Source organism: Stegodyphus dumicola, chromosome X1 (genome assembly GCF_044657685.1).
Source record: "Stegodyphus dumicola isolate Sdum_Otavi_A_Nest chromosome X1, ASM4465768v1".
NCBI classification, from domain to species: domain Eukaryota; kingdom Metazoa; phylum Arthropoda; class Arachnida; order Araneae; family Eresidae; genus Stegodyphus; species Stegodyphus dumicola.
In genome coordinates, this window is record NC_140780.1 from 247,038,969 (window position 1) to 247,062,917 (window position 23,949).

General features: G+C 32.7%; 1 non-coding gene across 1 annotated transcript; it reads right to left on the reverse strand.

The window, feature by feature from the left end:
- Positions 1–1,897: 1,897 nt before the first annotated feature.
- TRNAT-AGU (transfer RNA threonine (anticodon AGU)) lies at positions 1,898–1,970 on the reverse strand. The gene has a single exon. It is a non-coding gene; the product is annotated as a tRNA-Thr (tRNA).
- Between the last annotated feature and the right edge of the window lie 21,979 nt (positions 1,971–23,949).

Here is a 23,949-nt window from a genome sequence, read left to right on the forward strand (position 1 = left end):
TAAATAAGTAACACAGAAATAAAACAGGTTATTACCATTAAGAACTAGGTACGCTTTGAAATAATTATACGATAGACTCCCGAGTAACTGAAGCAATATCAGTGGCGACAGTTTCGATTAATCTAAAATTATGGTTAACTCAACAATTTAAATACAGACTAATACAGAAGAATAACGCATGTTATAATTAACAGAGCCATATTATTGTCACTGTTATTTATCTGCATTTTTAAGCAGTTTCATTTGAGGTTCATTTCGTCATCTGAGTTAAATAAATAGTCAAAATGAACAAACTTCAGAATAAAAAAATCTGTTTTTGTTAATATTATTCTTGTATATCAGTAGAAGTCAAATGGAAACAGCAGATTAATAGCTACACACTTAAATTAATTTTAAGAATTAGCAATTTATTTTTAACGGATAATCTAATGACGTTATAACATTTCCGGTTACGCATAATTATCAACTATTATGGTTCTATTGAACTTACAACAATTCCTAAATATTGCGATTTCATTTGATATTACTGCTGTTATCCGACATATTTTATTCTTTTTTTATATTTCCTGTAGAAATTTTTCCATCGTTCCTCAATAAGCAAACTTAATTGTTTTTTAGAGAAAGCCCAATTAATCTGCCCTCAGATAATTGGGAGTTGACTGTATATAATGCAAAAGAACAAATACATTGGCATAACGTTTTAATATGCTTACATAGTTACAGTACTAAGTAGGAGTTGCAGATACTTGACACTTCAGAATGTTAAATAACCGATTTACTTTGTTTGTTACTGCAACTTTTATTTCGTAGAAGGATATTATTTTACACAATAATAGGAGTAGGTCTAGTAATTTTTAAGAGTAATAAAATTGATTTAAGTGATCATGAATCATTTGTGATTCCTCAAATGAAATTTTGTGAAATGAAAATTAAAGAAATAATTTTTAATGTTTTTCCTGCAATATACATAATCAATAACAAAAACTTACAAACTAAATTGTTACACAATTCTTACCCATTATTCTATAGTTGCATATTTGGTGGCTGTTATATATATCAGAGAGAAATTTAGAAACTATGTGATAAGTACATATTATTTAAAATGTTTATGGAACTAAAAGTCACACTAGTTTATTTTTTATTCAAAAACTAAATTTCGAATACAAAAATTTTTCTGCCATTTTTTCAGCCTTTATCTGTAAGTCATACTGACTTTCATATTTTATTACGTACAATGCATAGACAAAAGATTTAAATCAAATTTCTTCAAAATGAATATTTTTCTTCTCATTCATGAAATTTATAATAAAAAGAAGGAAATAAAAAATCTTCGATACTGTAAGTATTTTGAGATCCTAAATATTAAAGCATAATCCTAACTTCGAATGTTTTAATGTAGATATTATTTTTATACAATTTATTAGGCTCGGAAAGAAAAAATATGTATCCAAACAATGAGTACAAATACAATGATACAATGAGTGTCTTAATCCAAACAATGAGCAAATGAGTATTCTAAAAATGCTTTTTATTTCAATGATGTTTAAATGATGCCTACTACTGATTCAAAATACTCTTTCATGATCAATAATGAATGGTTTCTTAAATACATCGATAGCAAATGAGTAGTGTGACTTCTACATGACAAATATAAAATCTGAGTATAACAAGCAGTACCTGACACACAACTAGATGCATGTCAGATAGTATAATATCAAATAATTACATGTTGAAAAGTAGTTTCAACGTTTCTTAAAGAGAAACCAGAATTCTAAACTATACTCCAGCCAGTAAACAAGCATAATTGAAAAATGCCAGATCACAGTTTGCAACACACTAGTTTCACCTTCTAGAGACATTAGGTTATTTCAAAGCAGAAAAGATCAAAAATGAGGAACGCCTTCGCCGGAACTCGAACCACGGGCCTCTCGAATACTCGTCGAGCGTGCTGACCACTACACTACGAAGGCCTGCTAAGAAGGCAGGAGAAATACCTTATATACTCCCCCTTTCAAAGGGCGACTGGGGATTTTAGGGGACGTAGTCGCCAAATCCTGGGTGTGGAGAATCATTATCCACCACCCTTTTAGTTCGGGCGCCACCATAGAGTCATTAGGTTATTTTTGAAACAGGAAGAAGAGAAAAATGAGCAATTCCCTCGCCGGGAATCGAACTGCGGTCCTCTGGAATACGCACCCAGAGTGCTGACCACTACACTATGAAGGCATGCTAAGAAGGCGGATGAAATATTTTACAACCTTATATAGGATAAGCAATCACTCCTTCAACGAGCGAACAAAACTATTTTAACTCCTTTAATTTACCTAAAGATCGTGAGATATCTTTCAGTCTCTAGAAAGACAAGTATGACCCTTTCTGCGCGCAGGAGAAAGTCACCATTGTTGAGTGGGAGCGTCATGCATGACACAATGCCATATTCACTTGAAGGAGGATTTGATGTTACTCGTTAGGAGTAAATTATAACCCATTCGAACACAAAGTATATGCAAATAGTAGATGTGCAAAAGTTTGTTGATTTCCTTTTTCTTAATAAGAAATAAAGCACAAATATTTAGAGCATCAACAACTAGTTTAAAAGCGTTTTGTAATAGAATCTTTTATATGTCTGTGCAAATAAAAGCGGGGTAAAAGAAATACTTATGTATTAGAATTTTCACTGCTCTGTTTTAGTCATGGACAAACAATGCAGCTGAGGCAGTCATTAAAGTCAATTGCATTTGACGAACAATTTTTGAAATCGTTTGCGATTATTGAATAAAATATATTTGAATGGTACTGATTTCTGTTTTCAAAAGGCTTATTTCAATGTTATAATTGTACTCTTAAGTGTTCTGTTCTTAAACGTGCTGAAATACATTCAAAAGTAAATCAAATTCATTTAGGCAGTCTAGACTATTTAACAAGCAATTGTGAAAGTGAATCTAAAAAAAATGTAACAAACAGGAGCTTTTTAAGGCTATGAGTGCTCAGAATCAATTGAACATGAATAATAAAGCAGCTAAAATAAGGAAAAGTTTTCGAAAGTGTTTCCATGTAAAAATAATGTCTCACTATTTCTTTCAAATGTACTTTAATTTTTATCATTTAACAACAAATTGCAAGCAAGGTGCCGTCAGCTGTAAGAAAAGTCTATGTTTAAATTTTATTTCGAACAATTTCAGTAAGTTGTTTGCTATTATAATAGCTAGAATTTTTTTAAGTAAACTGCACTTAGACAAAAAATTATGCATTCAAGCAAACTATGTAGGATTTGGTTTTAAATTTTCTAGGATGTTCATCGGCCGGGTTTTGAAGCCAACAACAATTTGACAACAGTTTCTAAAAGTGATAGTTAATGAACGGTACCAGACACAGAGGTATAAGATATAAGGAAGGGATTCCTGGAAATGGAAAAATTACAAATGTTCAGCTTTTAATTGCATTCTATGTTAAAAATTACTGTAACTCTGAAGGACTGCGACTAATTTTATTGGGAATCTCACTCAAAATTCTCTCTAAGCTCACAGGAGAATGTCAAAAATTATTTCCCTAAGTAGGTATAATGTGCACGCAAAGAATATTTAGGAAACATATTTTATATTTACTTTATATTCAATATATATATATTATCACTGACCTGCGGTTTAGAAACAATTGTTTATCATTTTAAGCCTAAAATTAGAACTCTGTAATGAAAGATTCATTTTCTTAAAATGACTTTGATTTTAATGAAATTTATCTTCACTCTAATGACGAAAAATTATTATTTTATTTCTTAATATTTAACTCTAGGCATCAAATTTACAGAAGTATAAGTCTATGGCACAGAAAAATTAATATTGTGTATATGCTAAGGTTAGGTTTTAACTTTGAAACTAAGCAAGAGAGAAAATCATATGTACTAAACATTTATACATACAATATATATGAAGTTTTGTTTTTGGTCTATTTTTTAGCATAATTCTACTTGGAAAAAAATCTCGCTTCTCTCAAACTGCAAGGAAAGCATAGAAAACTTGAGATATATGAAAAGAGTAGTGAAGAGGGTCTATTGCATTTGACGTATGTTCACTGAATCATTTTTGAAGAGATGATTTAAATCCTTAAAAAGGTACTTGTACATGTTTTTAATAATCACTTTCGAAAGTGGGAATTTTATTACTTAAATAAACACCCATTTACTTACATTTACGCGCATTTCACGACAATATTAAATTCCAATAAAGCATTGCAGATTGTTCTGCAATGCTTTAATGATTCAACAATTTATTACTAAAATATGAATTTCCTATGAAAATTGCAAGTACATTTATTACATGCAGTATAAATAAACCAAAACATCTATTACAGCTCCTGTTTCCTCTTTAAAGGAAATCATCATCATCATCATTATATCAACCGTAATCATATATTAAGTATTGATATCAAGTACTTTACTTCCTCTCCTGTAAGAGGAAATGGAGGACCATTTTTGCATCAAGGTTCCTGTCGCAATAAGCTGCTTAATTCTTACTATAGAAAAGTGGTCATTCATATAAGACGCCCTGTACGTGATATGAGCTGGATTATCTTTGCCAGGCAAAGATAGTTGATTCGTGTGATGGAATTGTGTCCAAATCATCTCTTGGTTCTAAGCTATTAGCATTTAATTCAAAACGGCTTCAAGAAAATACGCCGCGCCAGCGACCAAGTAAGAAGATATACGAAGCTAGTAGTTTGACGGGTTCAAATACTGCCGAAAGGACTAGCTGCACTGGTTAAGTTAGGTTATTTGGATTATGGGAAACCACACAGAAGCTATACACCTATAGGAAGGGATACTTTTGACTAACATTTTAACAGAACTGATTCGTATCTCTTTTACACATGAAAAAAAATCACGACACCCACTAAAGAATCCTCTTCATTGAACCTATGTCGAAGTATCAGTGGTCAGGAATCTTACTGTTTGGCTACTGGTGAATGGGAGTTTTTGTGGTTTTCACGATGTGGAATGTGAATAAGAGCCAGTTCCACTTGAAACGCTCTACACGAAAGGCCTTCCTTCTCTCAGGCAGATAGTCTTCATGAGCTTTGCCTTAATAAATCCAAGTAATCTACCTACATTTTTTCCTAATAAATGTCTAATGGCTCTTTACTTTTATAACTTTTGAAATGCTAAAATTTTCTTTAAATTACTTGAAAATGTAGTAATTGTTTTACACTAATTCAATATTGTTGTTTTATTACTTACATGTGTTGAAACACTTACCTTACAGATGTAGAATGAAAACATCTATACAAATAAGAAGTATTGCAGATTAATACCTTTTATTTTCACCATGCAGATAGCCTATTTGAATTAAGAAAATCTGAATGCGTGAATGTTCTGGGCATGTAATTCTGAAACTGTTACGGAATGAAAATAAAAGAATTGAAAAAGAATTAATTACGTAAACCTAAACGAATTTTCTACTGTATTGCCAAAATTATTTTATTCAATCTTCATGCCGTATCACTTTTATACAGAATAGTAAGACTTGCGGAATATTAAACATTGAATACCAAAACAGCAGTTAAACAAAACCGTTAAAAATGGTTAAGCAAACCTTATGTTAGAAAATAGTAAGATTTAAATTTAGAAATCAGTAAAACGAATCAATAAGCATGTTTCAAACACTTTTCCATTGCAATAAAGTTTTAAACTGTAGGTAAAGTACGGACAGATACTGAAATATTTAAATAATATTTCACGTCACACTTCATTAAACTTCAGTGTGTTTTTTAGTCGACATGCAGATAACTCTGAAACGTTTTGACATTAATTTCTTTTAATACAAAGGCGTCAGATTCCATTAATTAATTTTTTGGAGAGAAAATCTGATTTAACACCTTACACAGTTATGTTAATAATAAAAATTTATTCAAAAAATTAACCTTCCTCCAAATGAATATGAGTTGATGTCTTACTTATTGCTTTATTTATTGTTTATAGTATTTCTCTTTTATTTATTGTTAAAATATGTTCATTTAGAGCTATTTTATGAAACCTAAATTTCAGGAGAAAAATTGTCATCTAAAACCATTAGTATTGCTGTTAAAATTAAACGAATTTTATTAAGATATTGATTAATTTTCAAATCTGTATTATTTCTCATACTGAGAAGGCTATAGCTACATAAATTCTCCAAGATAAATTGTAACTGAAACTTTTAAGTTGTTATGTGGTATAGTAATTGTTGTGTTGCGTAGTATGCACTTAAGTTCCAAAGCCATGGGAAATCAGTTCAAAAATCACTCATAATTATCTGTATAGCTTGCAGGAGGGAGTCAGTCAGTTAGCAAGACCTGCCCAAACTTTCGCAGATTATCATACATCTGCTTTGTATTGAATGGATCTGGATTCATTTTCCATATGTAACTTTTAGTGCAGAAACTAAATTATTATGGTAGCGTAGACATTTCTTTTGGCATAGATGCATCTGACGACATAAGCGTGATGTTATATTATCCAGAGATTTATGTGATGTTATGCGAGAGAGTTTCCATACTTTTTATTCTAAGGTAAAATTTCCTTTCGAGCAGTCAGAATGGCTTGTAACTGAGAAAAGGCACTAGGAATAATTATCAGCCAATATCCAGTAGCGTGTAAATAGTGCACAGGGCGGTAGGCGAATAGGCAATATCTTGAAAAAACATAATACCTTAAGCTTGTGATGTTCCTAGCCCTTTGTCATGAAGAAACGTCGATAAACCTAGTGAACTACGTAGCGACTTATCACTGAGCTCCAAAACCTAAGACGTAGACTAGAGAAGATTTAAATTATCCTTTTATTACTGAAATAAATAATACAGTCGGCCCTTTCTCGGGCTTACAGGAAAGCCTCTACTCGGGCTTTAACTAAGAATAAGAAAATAATAACCTAATCTACTATTAACTAAACTAGACTTAGCCGAAGCTGACACAATTTTCTAATGTAGTTGGCCTTTAAAATTAAACTAGCCGGCGAATATCAATAGTCACGTATAATATGGCCGAATGTAAAAGCTTCAATGATGAATTAGTCAGAAGGCAAGCACACGTCACGAAGCACTCCTAGCACTCTCTATCGTAGTTGAACTTCCAATAAATACTACTCCTAACTCAATTGCATTCAACGCGATTCTAAAACCTCATTCTGGTAGGGAGTTGTAAGTGTGAAACAAGAATTGAAAGGAAAGGGTTTCAAAATTAAAATGCACCTTACAAGCTATCTACGCCACTACAGGTGCTATCAATTACATATATTTAAGACTTATCAGTAATAATCGGTATTTGTGATAATACAACGGGAACAACTGCAGTGGATTATAACGGACAGAAGAGAAATCGTCTGGCACTGATGTATGACAATCTTTATCGTTTGCACTATTCAAATCGTTTACTGCAGCTCCGAACTTTTTTACTGTAAAATCTTGAAGTGTTCTGTAAATCTCATTCGATTATATGCCTTAATTTGAAAAAAAAATATCACAATATGCGGGTTCATTTTTGCACTCATAGGTTTGGACGCTATCTTGTTTAAAACATGATTCGTGTTGTTTCTGGAGTTATAAATGTTATAGATTATGTAGCAATAGTAGACACTTCTTTCTTGTAAGCATGGCTAACAATGTATGACAGGATCTTTGTATATATTCATGAGATAGTTCTTCTTGATTTAACTTCAGACCTCTCTCTATATAAATAATATGAGATCATCATCACAATGTGAAAATGGATATCATTTAGCAAATTTACATCCGCATGTGCATATAGTTATCAAAATTTCATTTATTATAGCTAAAATTCCATTAATAAAAATTAAGTATTCGAGGAGTTTGTATTAAGTAATATTATTAAATAAGATGTGGCATAAAATATTACGTATTAATCAACACACATATATCTCTATATTCAAGCAAATGCAGTACATTTGGGTTAATTACAAAACTTTCACACAATTTTCAAAAATTAATTTTTCTTTCAATTCACAGTGTTAAACAGACTTTTAAGTCTTGCTCTAGATATTGCAATAAATATTGTGCGGAGATTATAAAATAATTTAAAGCTCGGGAAAGAAAGTGATTAGTTATTATTTTAAATTGGCAGTATAAAATAATAAATAATAAAATAATATAATGTAATCTTAAGTTATTAGTCGAATTTATCTCATAAATTCAGAAAACATAAAGTAAACGTGTAAGGAAATGAATTTAAGGATTGAAATTTAAGATGACATTTTTGTTCTTTTCTCTTGCAATTAATAGGTAGAATTACAGGGTTTTGTTTTTGCAAGTTTATTGTTAGATATGATCTTTTATGGCCATAGAGTCGTCACATCAAAGAATGTTTTTCTGAATCAATAAACTCAAGGGCCGTTTTGTCATCCTCAAGACTGATGGCGGTTATCTAAACAATGTCCTTAAACGATTAGTTTTAACATAAATTTTATCCTTCTGCCGGAAATTCTACTTCCAGCTGTCAGTTATGTAGACAGAGACGATTATTGTCTTTATTATCCTGGAAGGAAGTTCTAATGAGTTTTGAGATACTTGAAAATTTATATTCAGTTTGTCCTAAAGTAAGGTACTTAAAAAGATTTGCTCATCTTTGATCTTTAAACAGAAGTTTGTCTTTGGCATAGAATCATTTCCTGTGCAGTGATGATTATTTCTTTTTCAATAATATGACAGAAATTTTGAAGTTACGAATGGAAATTTTTTAAGGATTTAAAGCACTGAAATGAAATACGAGTATTTTGATCTTCAAGAAAAATACATACCAAATAATTTTCAGGTGATTCTAAAGGAAATGTATAGTTACGAATTCAAAAAATTTAAGAAAAATGCTTAGTAATTAATGAAAAGAAAGAGATATAAAAGCTAATATAAAATTTTGTTGGAGTACCAATGGAATAAAAAACGCTTTGTAAATAAATATTACATGCGAGTAATTTATAAAAGAGTTTAAGCTATCAGTTTTAAAATTCAGATTTTAAGAAAACATTAAGATAGATATACATATTTAGTTTATGTTCGCTAGATTTTTGCCATGCAATGGATACAATCATATTCTGGACTTTATTGAAATGAAAAGGTACATTTGTTAGCAGAGAGAGGGGTCATTATACTCTAAATATCTAATAACCACACCCCTCTTTGCATTGCCAAAAACGTAATCACAATAGAGAAGCTTTTTGGAGAGATGTTACTGGATGGAACAGTCATAAAGTATGGATTAACAGAATTTTTGGCATTCTTTTATGGCCCAGAAAAAATCTGTTGCTATAGTTCGTGTTGCTACTGGCCAATATTGTCTTTAAAACACCTGCTTCGAATGAACATTTCCCCAAGTCCAATTTGTAAAACGTGCAACTTTCATGAGTAAATATATGCCCCAAACTTGCATCGTTCCCCTGCATTTAATGCTGAATCACTCTGGGAGAGATATCGGGAGGAAAGACGTAAAATAGATCTATAGATTACCCTGTGGATTGTTTCTAGTTTCGTTGTTCTCTTTCATCGTTGCTTGTTCTGTCTACAGTTGTCTTTGTAATCTGCCGTTAGAAAGAAACAAATCATTGCTGATAATTGATATGCAGTGTAATAAATTATCATTTTACTCTACTAGAATTTAGGGTATTATCCTAGATTATTTATATACATTCCGACAAAACTCCCATCCAAATCCTAAGACGTTTGTGTTCTTAGAACTTAAGAGAAATTATGCACAGGGTGGTCATAAAAAGACAGCCCTGATATATGCACCCCTAGCGACCTGTCCACTCAACTAATCGATACGAAATTTCATAAGCTTGTTGTGAAGGTTTGAGATCAAGAATATGATGATTTAAAACAACAAAGATTTCATGGTTACGTTTACCGTGAATATATTTCGTAATTTTCTAATGCCAACACCCATTTTTCAGCCGAGCGATAATGTCCCTGAACGCTGGTAGTTCGGTCTGAGGGTCTAATCCCTCAAACGGGCTGGCTCCATGGGCGTTTTCGTGTTTCTCTCATGTGTAACGTGTCAATACGAGCCAATTTCTCTTAGAGAGTCCTCCACAAAGGTATCCCTCCTTTCCGTGTAGTGTCGTAGGGCGAAATACGTAAATAACAGCAAACAACCCCTCCCTATTTTTTCCTGCGAACATTGATCAGCACACTGAAAAACCATAAATGGCGTTGCAATAATACACTTATGAAGAAAATTGCCGGTGTGAAACATTAGCAAAGAAAGAGCATTGCAAACGACCAACGACAACACAGACAGAAAGTGCATTTATGCCCTTTTCATAATTCACAGGAATAGAAAATAGAAGCACTAATCACAGAACACCACGTGAAAAGCATTGTTTGTGGAAAATATTTAATGAACAGTGTGGGAAGATTATTTTTTCAATCAGGTTTTCGAACCTGCTAACAAGATAACACTCTCAAGGAAACAACGAGGTGAATTGACAAAACTGTTTGCTCTGAACACAGAAAATGCTGCCGAAGTAGTTCGAGTTTATTGGCGAAACTATAGGATAGATCAAAGCCAATTTTCTATGAAAACTGTATGTGTTTTGCTGAAACAAATGAAGAAACTCGATGCACATGCGATAGACCGCGATCCGGGCGACTATGTATTCCTGTTGAAGTTGTTGCGAAAGTGAATAATATGATTATTGGCAGGTCTATTGCATACTGAACCGTGCTTCCATATTTTTTCACCATGGAAGGTACCCGATTAATTTAAAGATAGATAACCTCAAACACAGGCACACACTTACACATATATAAATAAATATATATATATATATATACAATACAAGTTAAATTTATCTATCTATATACTTTTATACGTATAGTTCATTCGTTATTAGATTTCAGATCTTAATACCAAAACTCTTACTATAATAATTAATATTTGTTTATCTTATTTGTATTATTATTAATTGCATAATTAATAAATAGCTTTATAATTTTTTTTAAATGGCACTCGTAATAATTCCGAAATGAAACAGTTTCGAAATGAATTGCTGTAAAACATTCCTCTCTGATGAGTGGCACAAAACGTCGAAAGTAATATTAATAGTAATGTAATTAATATAAAAAGCATTGCACTTACTTTTCGAAGCATGTTTGATAGTTTAATTTTTCTTGTTTTTTAACGAAGCAAAATCACCAATAATTTGCTCAGCATCTACTTGGTAACTTAATTCCATAGCTCCATACGATGTTTGAAATAATGTAGATCGTTTGAAAGAACAGCCATGTTGAAAAAGAACAGCCATATTAAAACAGAGTGATAATGTTTGGAAAAATATATTCATGAAATGATCGTGTTTGAAAGTTATCTTGATCAAATGGACTTTGTTTAATTATTGTTTTAAATGTCCCGACTCTTCTTTCCCTACTAGAAATACTGATGAAGACAGGAGATGGCTTATGCGGATGTTATGGATGGATAAGACGCATTTCTCCTTAACTGAGAATGTAAATTCCAAGAAATGGATTTACTGGGCTAAAATCGTCTTCAGGATGTGACATCAGCATCTTTACAGGAAGCTAAAGTGACTGTGTTGTGCAGCATCACAAGCACATTCGTTCTTGGTCCGTACTTCTTCGAAGAGGTCACTTCCTCAGGAATGAAAATGTGTTCCATCGCAAGTGCTCAGTATACAATAATGTTGCAGGATTAAGTAATTCCAGAATCGCAGCAGCGAAGTGTCGTTAATGACAATGTAAGATGCTGCCCCTCCACACGTCGCCACATGTGTTCGACAAGTGTTGCAACTGCACTTTGGAGATAGAATAATCTCGCACAACGTTGTTCATTCGTGTCTACTGCGATTCCTCGACCTCGCTCCGGAGGATTTCGGGTTCTGGAGTTAGCGGAAATCTAAGGTGTGCACTTCACATCCACGAGATTTATCGGAGTTGAAGGTGCCATAAGACGTGAAATTATGCAGATTACTCCTGCGATGTTCCATTCGTTCTTGTTTCCAACAGTCTTATGCATGCAATGCGTTATTGTCTCGAAGGGAGGCAAGTTGAAAACTTGCAATTCCAGTAAAAACATTTTCCCTAAACATACATATTCACACACACACCACACACGCAAATATATATATACGTATATATGTCTATATATATATATAATTGAAAAAGAAAATGTAAAGCTAACTGGTAATTAGACGTAAAACCTATTTGGTCTCAAAAGCTTTTGCGCATAATGCTGCAAAAAGATATGAAATAATAGTAGTAAGTAGAAACATTGCAGCGATCTTGCTAAAACGTTACCAGGAGCTGTAGCTCCACGAAATATTATAACGCAGTATTACATAAATAAAAAGAAATTTGTCTGTAAAAACGGGGAAAAAAACTGCAAACGCGCGAAAAAACAGCCAAAATTAATGCTGGACGACTTGCTAATGCACGAAAAAATTAATCTGACCGTTGTGATATGTGAAAAGTTAACTCACATGAAAATTAGATCGACGGAAAAAAAATATAAGTACAAAAAACATAGAATAAAATATGCCAATATATAAAAAGCAAAATCTAAAAATTAAAATGAAGACACAAAATGTAACAATACAATATACAATAATTAAATAGCGGAAAATGGTAAACTAACCCACTCGTACTCTCAATTGCCTTTTCAAGGGAAAAAAACTGATTGTTGAACTATGTTAAATACCATTACGCGTTTCGCCGAAACAGACCATTGAAGCTCTTGTTTAATGCGAAAACATTTTTTATAAAAGGACATTAGTATTCCCGAATATATCTTTTTTAGAATAAATCTTTTTTTGGAGCTTCACTGCTCTGTTCCTTTTTCCCGACGCGTCCGCTGAAATACACATTAAGGTGTCAAAAGCTATTGCAACTCCGAGCAATGTAAAATTAAAATCAAAATCAAAATAGAATAAAAGAATAAAATAAAATAAAATAAATAGCGGTCTGCTATTAGTCAAATATTACAACAACGTACGAGCTGGTCCTTTAGACCTTAAAGAAGAAGTAACTTTTATAAAGAGAATGGTGCTGTAAACAAATAAAAAGTAATTAAATTTGTAAGAAAACAAACGTCGCAGGGTCTTATTCGGACCAAAAACACAGACAATAGAAACGAATAAACTGAGTGGTTCCGTCCTCTGCATCCGAAAAAAATGATTTTGGAAAACGGGTGCAAAACCCCTCCATGCTCAAACCAACTTTCCTTATCGTCTCGTGACGTCGTTGGATGACATAATAAAAACTGCAGAGGCCAATGGGCTGAGATTGTAGGTTGGCGGGAATTCTTGTCCCCCCCTTTTTTACAGAAGGGTGTGTAGATGAGAAAAGACACGGAATATATATATATATATATATATGTGTGTGTGTGTGTGTGTGTGTATATACATATATTAAGTATAATTAATATCTTTGTATAGTTGTGAATTAACAGGCAAGCGGAAAATAATGTAATATAACCAGAAAACTTGTAAAAATCATAAATTAATAAATAAATTGTACAATACGACATAATAGTTAAAAATGTTTTGATCTTTGTCAAGGAGAAAACCAAAGGATCAATAGAGACATATTTCTTAATTAGCAGCAAAACTAATCAACGAAAATCAAATTTAAAAGAATTAATTTAAACTAATTCAGAAAAATGAGAAGAGGAGAATGCATCAATGCAAAATGAGAGGCTTTCGAGAACTAAATTTTTTTTTGAGAATCCATTCATCGAGATATAACTTTTCCTGATGCAACTAGAAATTAAATGTATAATTTACGAAATAGTCTATTTAATAAAATGCTTTTAATAAAAGGAAGAAACTTTTTATAATTTTAAATTTTAAAACTAGTAATTTGGAAAGCAGAAGTTGTTGAATTCTTGAAGCAACCAATTCGTATAATTTATCTTTTTTTCGATTATTTAATTTCGTAGGATTTTGAGTGACATTAAAAATAGCTATTAATTATTTTTTTCAATTTTTGATCTATCTCTTTATATTATTTTCAGAGCACCGTTTCTCATGCAGTTTAATTTATGGTAATTAAAAATATTGAGATCAGGATTTAAGAAAATTCTTGCTTGCTTTAAAATTTTCAGTATATTGATTATGCAACTAATGCAATATAGAAATAGTTATTTACAAAAATATGATAAATATGCAAAAATATAATAATGTCCAAAATATTTTTTTCAAGGATAAATATTGACGATGTGGCATCTTTTTGGGTTAGGATCGGGAGAAAATTGTCAATGCTAAATTTGAGCAAAAGATATTCAAATGCTTGTGCTATAGAGTATTCATGCATTCTTTGGGAGCAGCTCTTAAATCCTATGTGGAAGACTAAGTAGAAAATTCTCGCTATGTCTTTAAGAAAAAAATACTGCAGATGAAATGCTTAAATAACCCTTTTTTATTTAAATTTAAATTAAAAACAGATGCACGCACTTCGTGCTCACAAATCACCACCACCTGCGGCTACGTAACAGAAAATAAGAATGTAATAATTCAATAGTAAATGAAGATAATCTAATGAATGGCTACTTAGCTTAAAACGGTAAATCAACTGCACACAGCAAAGCCGAGCCAAGGTATATCAGTATAAACTGAAAGGTGTCAAACATCGAACTAGGGAGCTAATTTTAATCTTTGCAGCATAAACTTTGGTGTAATTCCATTACTACTCTTTTGAAATCTTGAAACGCAGCTTAAATACTGCTTCTGAAACACGTTGAGAATTAACATCTACGTCATGCAAAAATTAACATTCCATCTGGAAACTGAAGTCAGGAGAAACAGAAAAGTTCAACTAAAACTGACTAGTTAAAATAAAGTAAAACCTCATAGAGTAACTTAAATTTAACTGCATTTGTCATATTTTTGCATAATGTATCAACACTAAAAAGATGACTGCCGCCATTTTGGCGGTTTCAAGATTTACCCTTTACTGTTGTGTCTTTATTTGTGTGCTTGAGCTCCTGACGTTTTATGACTTTTCCTAACTTTATTATGTTATACATGCAAATCTTTATTCATTTATAAAAAGGGGAAATATATTTCATACTAGTTCAGTTTAGAATCGTTACTTTGACGGCATTATGAGAAACAAGCAGTAATGTCCGAAAACAATCCCCTAAAATACTATTGTATAAATAAATACTACAATTCTTCTTAGTTTCCGGAAACTGATTTTCCAGTTGAAAGAGGTGTCTTGAAAACTTCTGCTTGTTTCGCTATGTGATCAACGACAAAAGGTATACACAGAACACAGGAAAATACTATTTTAATCTCTTTAATGCATAAACGAGCATGGCTTGTAGTTTGTGGTAAAGGGTATCACAAAAGAAGAAATTGTGCACCTTTTACATGATTAAATCTTCGTCTAAATGAATCCTACAAAAGTTGTCTACATTTCATCTAAGTGAATCATGCAAAATAAAAAAAATGTTTCCGGTTAGTTTTCGGCCCAGCAGCGGCCGAGCAGTTAAGTCGCTGAACACTGGTAGTTCCTTTAGGGGTTAAAATTCTGGAAAACGAGTTGGCTGCACGAGCGATTTCGTTGTTTTTTCCCATGTGTAACATGTATAAGAGCCAGTTTCCCTTAGAAAGTCCTCCACGAAGGCATCCCTTCCCTTAAACAGAGAGCCCTCAAATGCTTTGCCATAATCAATAAACCAAACCAATAACAATCATTCGTTTTTGTCTAATAATGATAAAATTTATTTTAAAGGAGAAGAAGTATTCGGAGATGAAGATTTTGTTGCACAAAAACTTGAATTATCTGATACTAATTCCGAAGTTGATGGATAAAGCATAACAAAAAAAAGTCTTCGACTTTCTTACGAAATTTCTCATAAAGTTGTAGAGTCATTAAGTTAATTGGAAGCAAGAGAGATTGAAAAATTAGCATCCGCCTTCGCCGGGAATCGAACCACGGACCTCTGGAATACCGGCCCAGCGTGCTACCGTTACACCACGAAGGCACGCTAGGGAAGTGGGAGAAATACCTTATAAAGTAAACATGCATATCTACCCGCAGAAGAATAAAAACTACTGAAATGAATTTTACATTATACTTTCTATAATGCTTTTCATAAGGCACCTTCAGAGAACAAAGAAGAGACCAGATATGGGTCCGATATAAATCTTCTATACCTATACCAACTGCCAACAAAGGAGTTTCGATCTTCAAAATACTTTATCGAAATTTAGTGTAAAAAGGCCACATGCAAATTGAAATGTAGAAAATGAAAGATTTACAAGCACTTTATAGTTATTTACAAATGAAATAATGAGAAGCATAATAAAAGAATGCACTATAAGAGAAGCTCAGACTTTAGTCTGACAATGGATCAATGTCATAACATGAGCTCGATGCAGTTTTAGCTCTGGGAGCTTATTGTGTAAAAAGACTATAATGTGCAGGGACCTGCTTGTCGTTTTAGTAGAATGCCACATCATAAATTCAAAGAATTAGGTTAATAATACACTCCTTGAGTTTTCGCATTCTTAGTACCTGCACTTGCACACAAAAGGTTTTCACACAGGTCTTAGTGATCAATTGCGTTGTAAAACGGCCTTCGTGCCGTTCTGGAATCTGTTCTACAACATTGCCCTCTTCAACATAGGCTCGCTCCGATCTGAGACTGACATCAATGAAGCAATCCAAAATTTTACTTCTCAGCTACAGGACTTCCTACAAAAGGCTACCTCTACCGTCAACACAAATCACGCGGATGGCACCCTGCCCGCTAACATACGAGTACTGAAAGAAACAGACTCAAAAAGCAATATAATAGAGACTGAAACCCGGACACAAAAACGATCATTAACAGACTCACACGTCAAATTAAAAGCCTTATCAGTGAGCATCGGAAAGAACTCTGGAACAACAAAATTGATAACCTGAATTTGGATAACGGTTCTTTTTGGAAATTCACTCGAAACGTCAAGAAGGACTTTTATCACCCTCGTCCAATCAAAACAGAGAACGGTTTCGCCTATTCCAATCAAGAGAAATCTAATACCTTTGCTAAACATCTCAGCGAACAGTTCGTGCAAAACGAAATTTCAATTGATAAGGAATCAGTAACTGATGATGAGGTGCAACGTTGGTTAGACACACCTTCTCCACGTAACATTGAATTCCAGAATCTTTGCTTGAAATTCTAAATCAACTCCTCAATTTGAATATAAATCATCAAAATATGTATTATCTCCTGGCTTGTAGATCACATTAACTCTGAAAATTTATGTCACATTTAAAGAAACTGCTGTACATTCAATTTGGATTTTTGTATATCAAAATTATTGTCATTGCAGTTTTAAAATAATTATTGAACTTAACTCTTTCGCATCCAGAGACGACCAAATCTGTTTTCAACAAACATCGAAAACGCCCGTGTTTACAAATTTGTCTTGGAATAGTTTTCCTTTCCCCATTGCTGCTCTTGGAGGTTTTTCTGCGGTTTCTTCCATTGTGTGCAGTTTCACCTTAGGGCCGGATTGCACCTGCGAACGTCAATAGCTTTCCGTATTTCTCCTTTATTTGCTTCAAAAGAATGATTGACATGTCTTTTAACAACTCGCGAGACCAATGAGCCATACACTAACGTGGAGGGGAAGGAACTAGGTAGAAAATAAACGAAGCGTTGGGGCGGTTTGCCGTTGCCTGAATGAACGGGCGTTAAGGGCGACTTCGATGCGAAAGAGTTAATATTTAAATACGCATTTAAGAGCTAAGGAAGTAGTATTCTACAAGTGGTTGCTAAATTTTAAATCTAAATTGTCATTTTAAACTCTCCTAATGGAAAGATGTGAATTTCTAAAGAAGCAATATTAGCATCGTGAGCAAAAATGTTTAACCTAGCTGCATTATTTTAGTTCAACCATTCCTTTATCGTGGTTATTACATAAGACACAAGATGGTTTGAGAATTTACATATTTTCATCGTCAATAGCGGTCAAGATGTCCAGTTCTTTTAATCCAGAATTTTAAATGATTTTAAAGATTCTGAAACCACTTTAACTCGAACTTTTCTTTCCAAGTCTGCAAAAAATGACTACAAAAATAACATGCTATTGCGCACTGAAGCTTTTACAAAAACCTTTTTATTCTTATTTGCGATTAGTCATTGTTCGCTACCTTTTTTTTTTTTAAACATTTCCCCTTAAGAAATATTTTTGAATTGCACGAACGAAGTTGAATATTTTAAACCACATCTTTGAAATTAAAAAAAGGTTAATGTGTAGCAACCAAAGCAACGATTTGGGCTATGGAAGCTACATAAAAGTTTGGAGATCCTGAAAAAAAGAACATATTCAACGTCATTTACGGCCAGTGAAAAATATTTAGAACTTTAAAGTAAAGAAGTTTCTTTCTTTTTCTTAAGTTCTTAATGCCTCTTTAGTTCTTTGTGTCGAAGAAGTGATAAATTAAATATGACTTTTTTGTGACTTTAAAAAAATTTCCCTTTTCATCTTTCAAGTTATGCGTGCGGCTAAAATTAAGTGGTGGGTTGAAATGTTATGAAAGCTATTCTATCATTACTCTTTTTAATACGTATCTCACATACTAAATTAAGTTTAAAATACAACGCCACAAGCAAAGAGAATTCTTCACTTCATTAAACAAAATTTAACTTTAATCAATCTTGAAAATTTTAAACTGATCTATGAAATCTCTGAAGCAGAACATAATTCAACCTTTCAAGAAATGCATGAATCTTTCATTAAAATATCAAGTAATTTAAAAAAATACAAAAGGTGTTTTGAACAAACCAAATAATCTCTTAATAATAAAACTTTTAACTATATAACAGAAATATTTTAAATAGGTGTGGTGTCCAATACAGTCATATATTTATGTACTTAACATACTTTAAAATATTATCTTTTGACTATAAACTAAGTAATCTACATTGTCTAGGTAAATTAGATACATTAACTTATCTACATATCTAAACTAAATTTGCTAGGAAACGTAGTTTGAATAAAACTAAAAGTTAAGACTTAAAAAAATAATAATAAATTTAAAAAAGAGAATTGTAACATCGATTACAGATTCATGTATATATCTTATGATACAGGGAATAAGTTCCTCATTTTTTTTACCAGCATTCATTAAATAAAAACGCGCAGGGAAAAGCATTTGAATCGGATATGTGAAAAGTGGGCTATGTGAAAAAAGTTTAATTTTATTGAAGCAACAAAAATTATCCCATTCCTGACAAGAATGGGTCCACCAGCGGCCGAGCGGTAAAGTCGCTGAACACTGGTAGTTCGGTCCGAGGTTCGAATCCCGCGAACGGGCTGGCTGCATGGGCGTTTTCGTCGTTGTTCTCATGTGTAACGTGTATACGAGCCAGTTTCCCTTAGAAAGTCCTTCACGAAGGTATCCCTCCCCTTAGGCAGATAGCCCTAGTGTGCTTTGCCATAATTAAATACATCGCACCACCACCACCTGACAAGAATGTCAAAATATATTTAAAAAGCACTTAATTTTACGGATCCTAGTTACATCGATCTTATAGTTTTTTGTTGTTGACTTTTGACATTCTTGTAAGGAATGGAATAGCCTTTAGTTGCTCTTTTAAAATCTGACTTTTATCACATAGCCTCTTTTTGCATCTTCAGTTTCAGATGATATAGAAAAAGTAGTCAATGTTTAAGAAAAGGCAAATTTTTTTAGAACTAAACGTCTAATATCAAATTAAAAATAATTGGAATATTTCTGAATTCTTTCTCCTTTATTCCTGAACCCGGTGTCAGAATATGTGTTATTAGAGTCAAGTTATTTATAATTCTTCCTAGTTAAGATCAATTTATTTATAATTATTTCTAGTTTCCACTTACTTAAGTACTATTTTTATTTCTTCCCTTACCGTTTTCCTTAAAGGATAAAGCACAGTGTTGACTACCAAATGCTACGTAATTTTATTGCTTATTCAATTTTAGTGATTGTACGAGTGAAATAAAAAATGCACAGAGACAGTCAATCAGTAAAATTGGTTACTAAAAAAAAGGCGAAGTCTTTTGTAACTAAATGCATAGTTCGAAATTAAATACGAGGAATATTTAAGACTTTTCTTCTCATGCATACTAAAGACGCTAGAACATGAGTTTTTAGTGTCAAGTTATAACTCACATTCTACTGTTAATTAATAATCTGAATTTCGTTCATTTTGCATTATCCTTTTCGTCCCCACTGTCCTTTATTTCAAGATTAAGGACTTTACAGGATTTTATTGTCTTTGCCTAAAAAGACAGATGAATTGTTCTTTTAAGATTAAGCATGAAGACCGAAAATAAGATGATAAACAAGACCCACGCAGAGAAATGCTGTTATATATACTTAGCACTTAGAGGTTTGCAAGAATTTTATATCCGGAATCAGCGAAGGCTATTTTTTTTTTTTTTTTAAGTTAACATCATTGCTCCAAATAATCGTGTTATATTTTTCCATTCGGAAAAGTGAGAAAAAGCAGGCAATTACAGTTTGGAAGCCGCCTAAGAGGGATAGTGGTTAACGACGCTGTTTGCCGAAGGGCTCGGTTTCGAATGCCGGAGAAGGCATGGATATTTGTAAATGTATAGTGTCTATGCAGCGTGGGGACACTCTATGCGGCGATCCGAAAGTCCTCTCGAGAGGTTGGAGGTAGGGGAAGATAAGTGGAAGAACTTCGGACCCGTCCCCGCAGGCTGCTCTTCATCAAAGTTGGGGACGAATCTGATCAAAGTCGTACTGTCACCTGTATGGTGCTCAAGGCTCTTGTCAACAACAGCTGCAATCATGCACTCCTAGCCACGATGAATTTCGTGAGCTTATTCTAATGTTACTCTCACACAATTGAGATGTGTCACAACAACAACAATCAGCCTTTTCCTTTTATATCCTTTAGGAAATGTAGAGGATATAGAGAAAAACAAAATCAAGGCAGTACTTTAATGGAAGTGTATTTTTTTTTACCTACTGCCACATTTCACAGTAATGTGCACTTTTCAAGAAGAGAGTTAACTCAAGTGCCATTCACGCAGTAATTAACAATAAGCAGTCTTACATCTTTTCAAATTTCAGACATATTCAAGAAAATGTGAGAGTGCAAAAATTTGACGCATAGTTTGCATAGTGCAAAAATTTGACGCAAAGTTTAAACATTTTGCGCCATCGTGAAGACTGAAACTTGAGAATTTTTAAAATTTGGGCAAGTATGAGTTTTTACTTTTGAAAACATTTATTCTAAAGTTGAAATCAGTAGAACATTAATACTGCTCAATAACAATATTTAATAACATTAAAACAAAAATAACGTTCATGAGATTTGCGATTGCACGATAACATACAAGCTTTGCATTTCATTCATGCGATCTACACTTCACGATTTTAAATAAATGAATCCAAGGCTCCGTTTTTCTTGATATAATTTCGAGGACTGGATGCATTTAGAAGTAAAATATACAGAATATACTTCATGTAAAGTAATTTTTCTTGCATTAATTAAAAGTTTTAATTTAATTTGATAATTGCTCACTACGTTTATTATTGTAAATCACTGTTAAAGTTTATTGGCATTTTTTTAAACGGAGATGTATAACACTTTGTTTTACCTTCCTTAGATTAGTTTTAGGTTTAGGAATGGGCTTTGTGTAAATTGCGAAGGATTCGGCTATATTTTTTTTCTTCAACTAACAAAAGTTTCTTATAACTAATTTTAAGCTTCATTTTGAATATTTTAAAAATTCAAGTTGCTGTACTTCAATTAAATTTGTTATTAACAATGCATTAATTTAAAGCTAATTATGTATCTCTCCTGCTTGGCGAATGTACAATGTTCTTTCGAAAACATTCACACTAAAGTAAAGAAACTGTTAATAAGTTACAAGGAAACATTTCAGAAGCTTTGTCATTAAAAATGTTACCCAATCACACCAAATAACATAAAAACCTAAAACAATAGTGAAAAGTAGGAAAATAAATTCGTAGTCCATGTAAATAGAAATAACATATGTGGCACTTCTCAACACAGGGAGTACGAGGAAAAACCGTAGAAGACTTAATAATGTTAATGATTCTCCGCCGGTGAAAGGAAATCAAAATCAAAATAAATGAAATTGTGAATTTCGTTAAGAAGGATTTTCGAAAGCACGACTTTTTTAAGAAATAATATAACCTTAATAGATACAGACGAACGTTAGCTTCCATTAGACACAAATGTTCGATGGCCATTCAAGAGGAAATGAGACTGGGTAAAAGATAAACTGAAGTTATTTTTTGAAATACAGAGTAAAATGGAATTTTTCTCCTGGTGGGCCAACAACAATGCATAATTCGCCTCTTCTGCTTGGTAGTCGTTTTTGTTAGAATATTTTTTTCAAAGAAAAGGGACACAATAAAAATAATTACTTAAAAGGGGCAAGCTTTCCTACTTCTTCGGCGTTAGCCACAGTGACTAAGCCATATTGTTTCGAGTATTGTAATCAAAATACACATGATGTAGGAAAATGTGAGAAAACAAATGAGCAAAAAAGAGCAATATTAAGAAACCATGGACGTTGTTACAGATGTCTTAAGAACGGTCATGTATCGTCCAGATGTAAAATGAAACTTCAGCCTTGTGAGTTGTGTAATGGCCTTGTGAGCCTTGTGAGTTGTGTAATCATAATACGTTATTTTGTAAAAGTATTGTTCCTGACGTGGAAGCAGTTTCAGATGTTAAACAGAAAGTAGTTACAGTATCAGATTATAAGCAGAATGTAGTTGCATCCCTGTCGTTTAACTTTAAGACTGTTTCTGAAATTGCTGATAAAGGTGTATATTTACAAACTTGCACTGTTTACGCTTCAGATACAGATAATACTAAGAAGCCAAATAGTAAAAATCTTAATTGATGGTTGATCACAGAGATCATTTATTAGATCTGATTTAGCTAAAGAACTAATATTAATGACTTTAAGGAAAATAAGGTTATATATTTATACTTTTGGGTATATGCAGGGTAGACTAATGGAATATAATGTTGTTCAAATTATCCTGAAAAGTATACATTGCCCTAATGCCTCAATCACTTTTGAAGCTCTTGTTACAGATACAATTTCTGGAGCAATCATAAAAATTCCCTTCAAAAACATTTTAGAAATATTAAAATCAGAAAATTCAAAATTAGCCGATAATGGTGAAGCAGCTGAAATAAAAATATTGTTAGGATCTGATTCATGTTGGGAAGTGCAAACAGGAGAAAAGAAAAGAGTAAGTAATAAATTATTTGCGGTGTCTTCTATATTTGGTTGGTCCTTGGTTGGATCTTTGGAAGGTGATTAGTCCAGCGCCTGTATGTTTACAACTGGTGCTTCTCACTGCTTGCAGGAAGAAAATAAATCAGTTAATGACTGTTTGCGAAAGTTTTGGAATTTGGACCACTTGGGTTTAGAGAAGAAGGAAAATCCTGATGATAAATCAGTCATCGAAAAATTTGAAAAAGAATTGCATTTTACTAATGGTAGATACGTAGATCGTTTGTTATGGAAATCACATCATGAAAATTTGGGTAATATTTTACAAAATGCCAAGCGACGTCTAGTATCTTTGGTTAATAAACTGAAAAGGATGAATGGCTTATGGAAAATTATGATAGCATAATAAACGAACAGTTAAAAAACGAAATAATGAAGAATGCGAAATTGAAAGTCGTGACAGTAATAAAATGTATTACATGTCACATTCTCCAGCGGTAAGAAAAAATGTATTAAAAACTAAAGTGCGTATCGTATTTCACCCATCTTGGAAGTAGAATGGGGTATCTCTGAACAAATGTTTGATGCCTGGACCAAATTTGAATCCTTCAGTTTTAGACTTCAAATTGCGGTTCAGGAAATACAAACATGCGTTCTCAGCAGATATTGCAAAGGCCTATCTCCAGATCGGAATCTTTGAAATTGATAGAGATGTATTATGGTT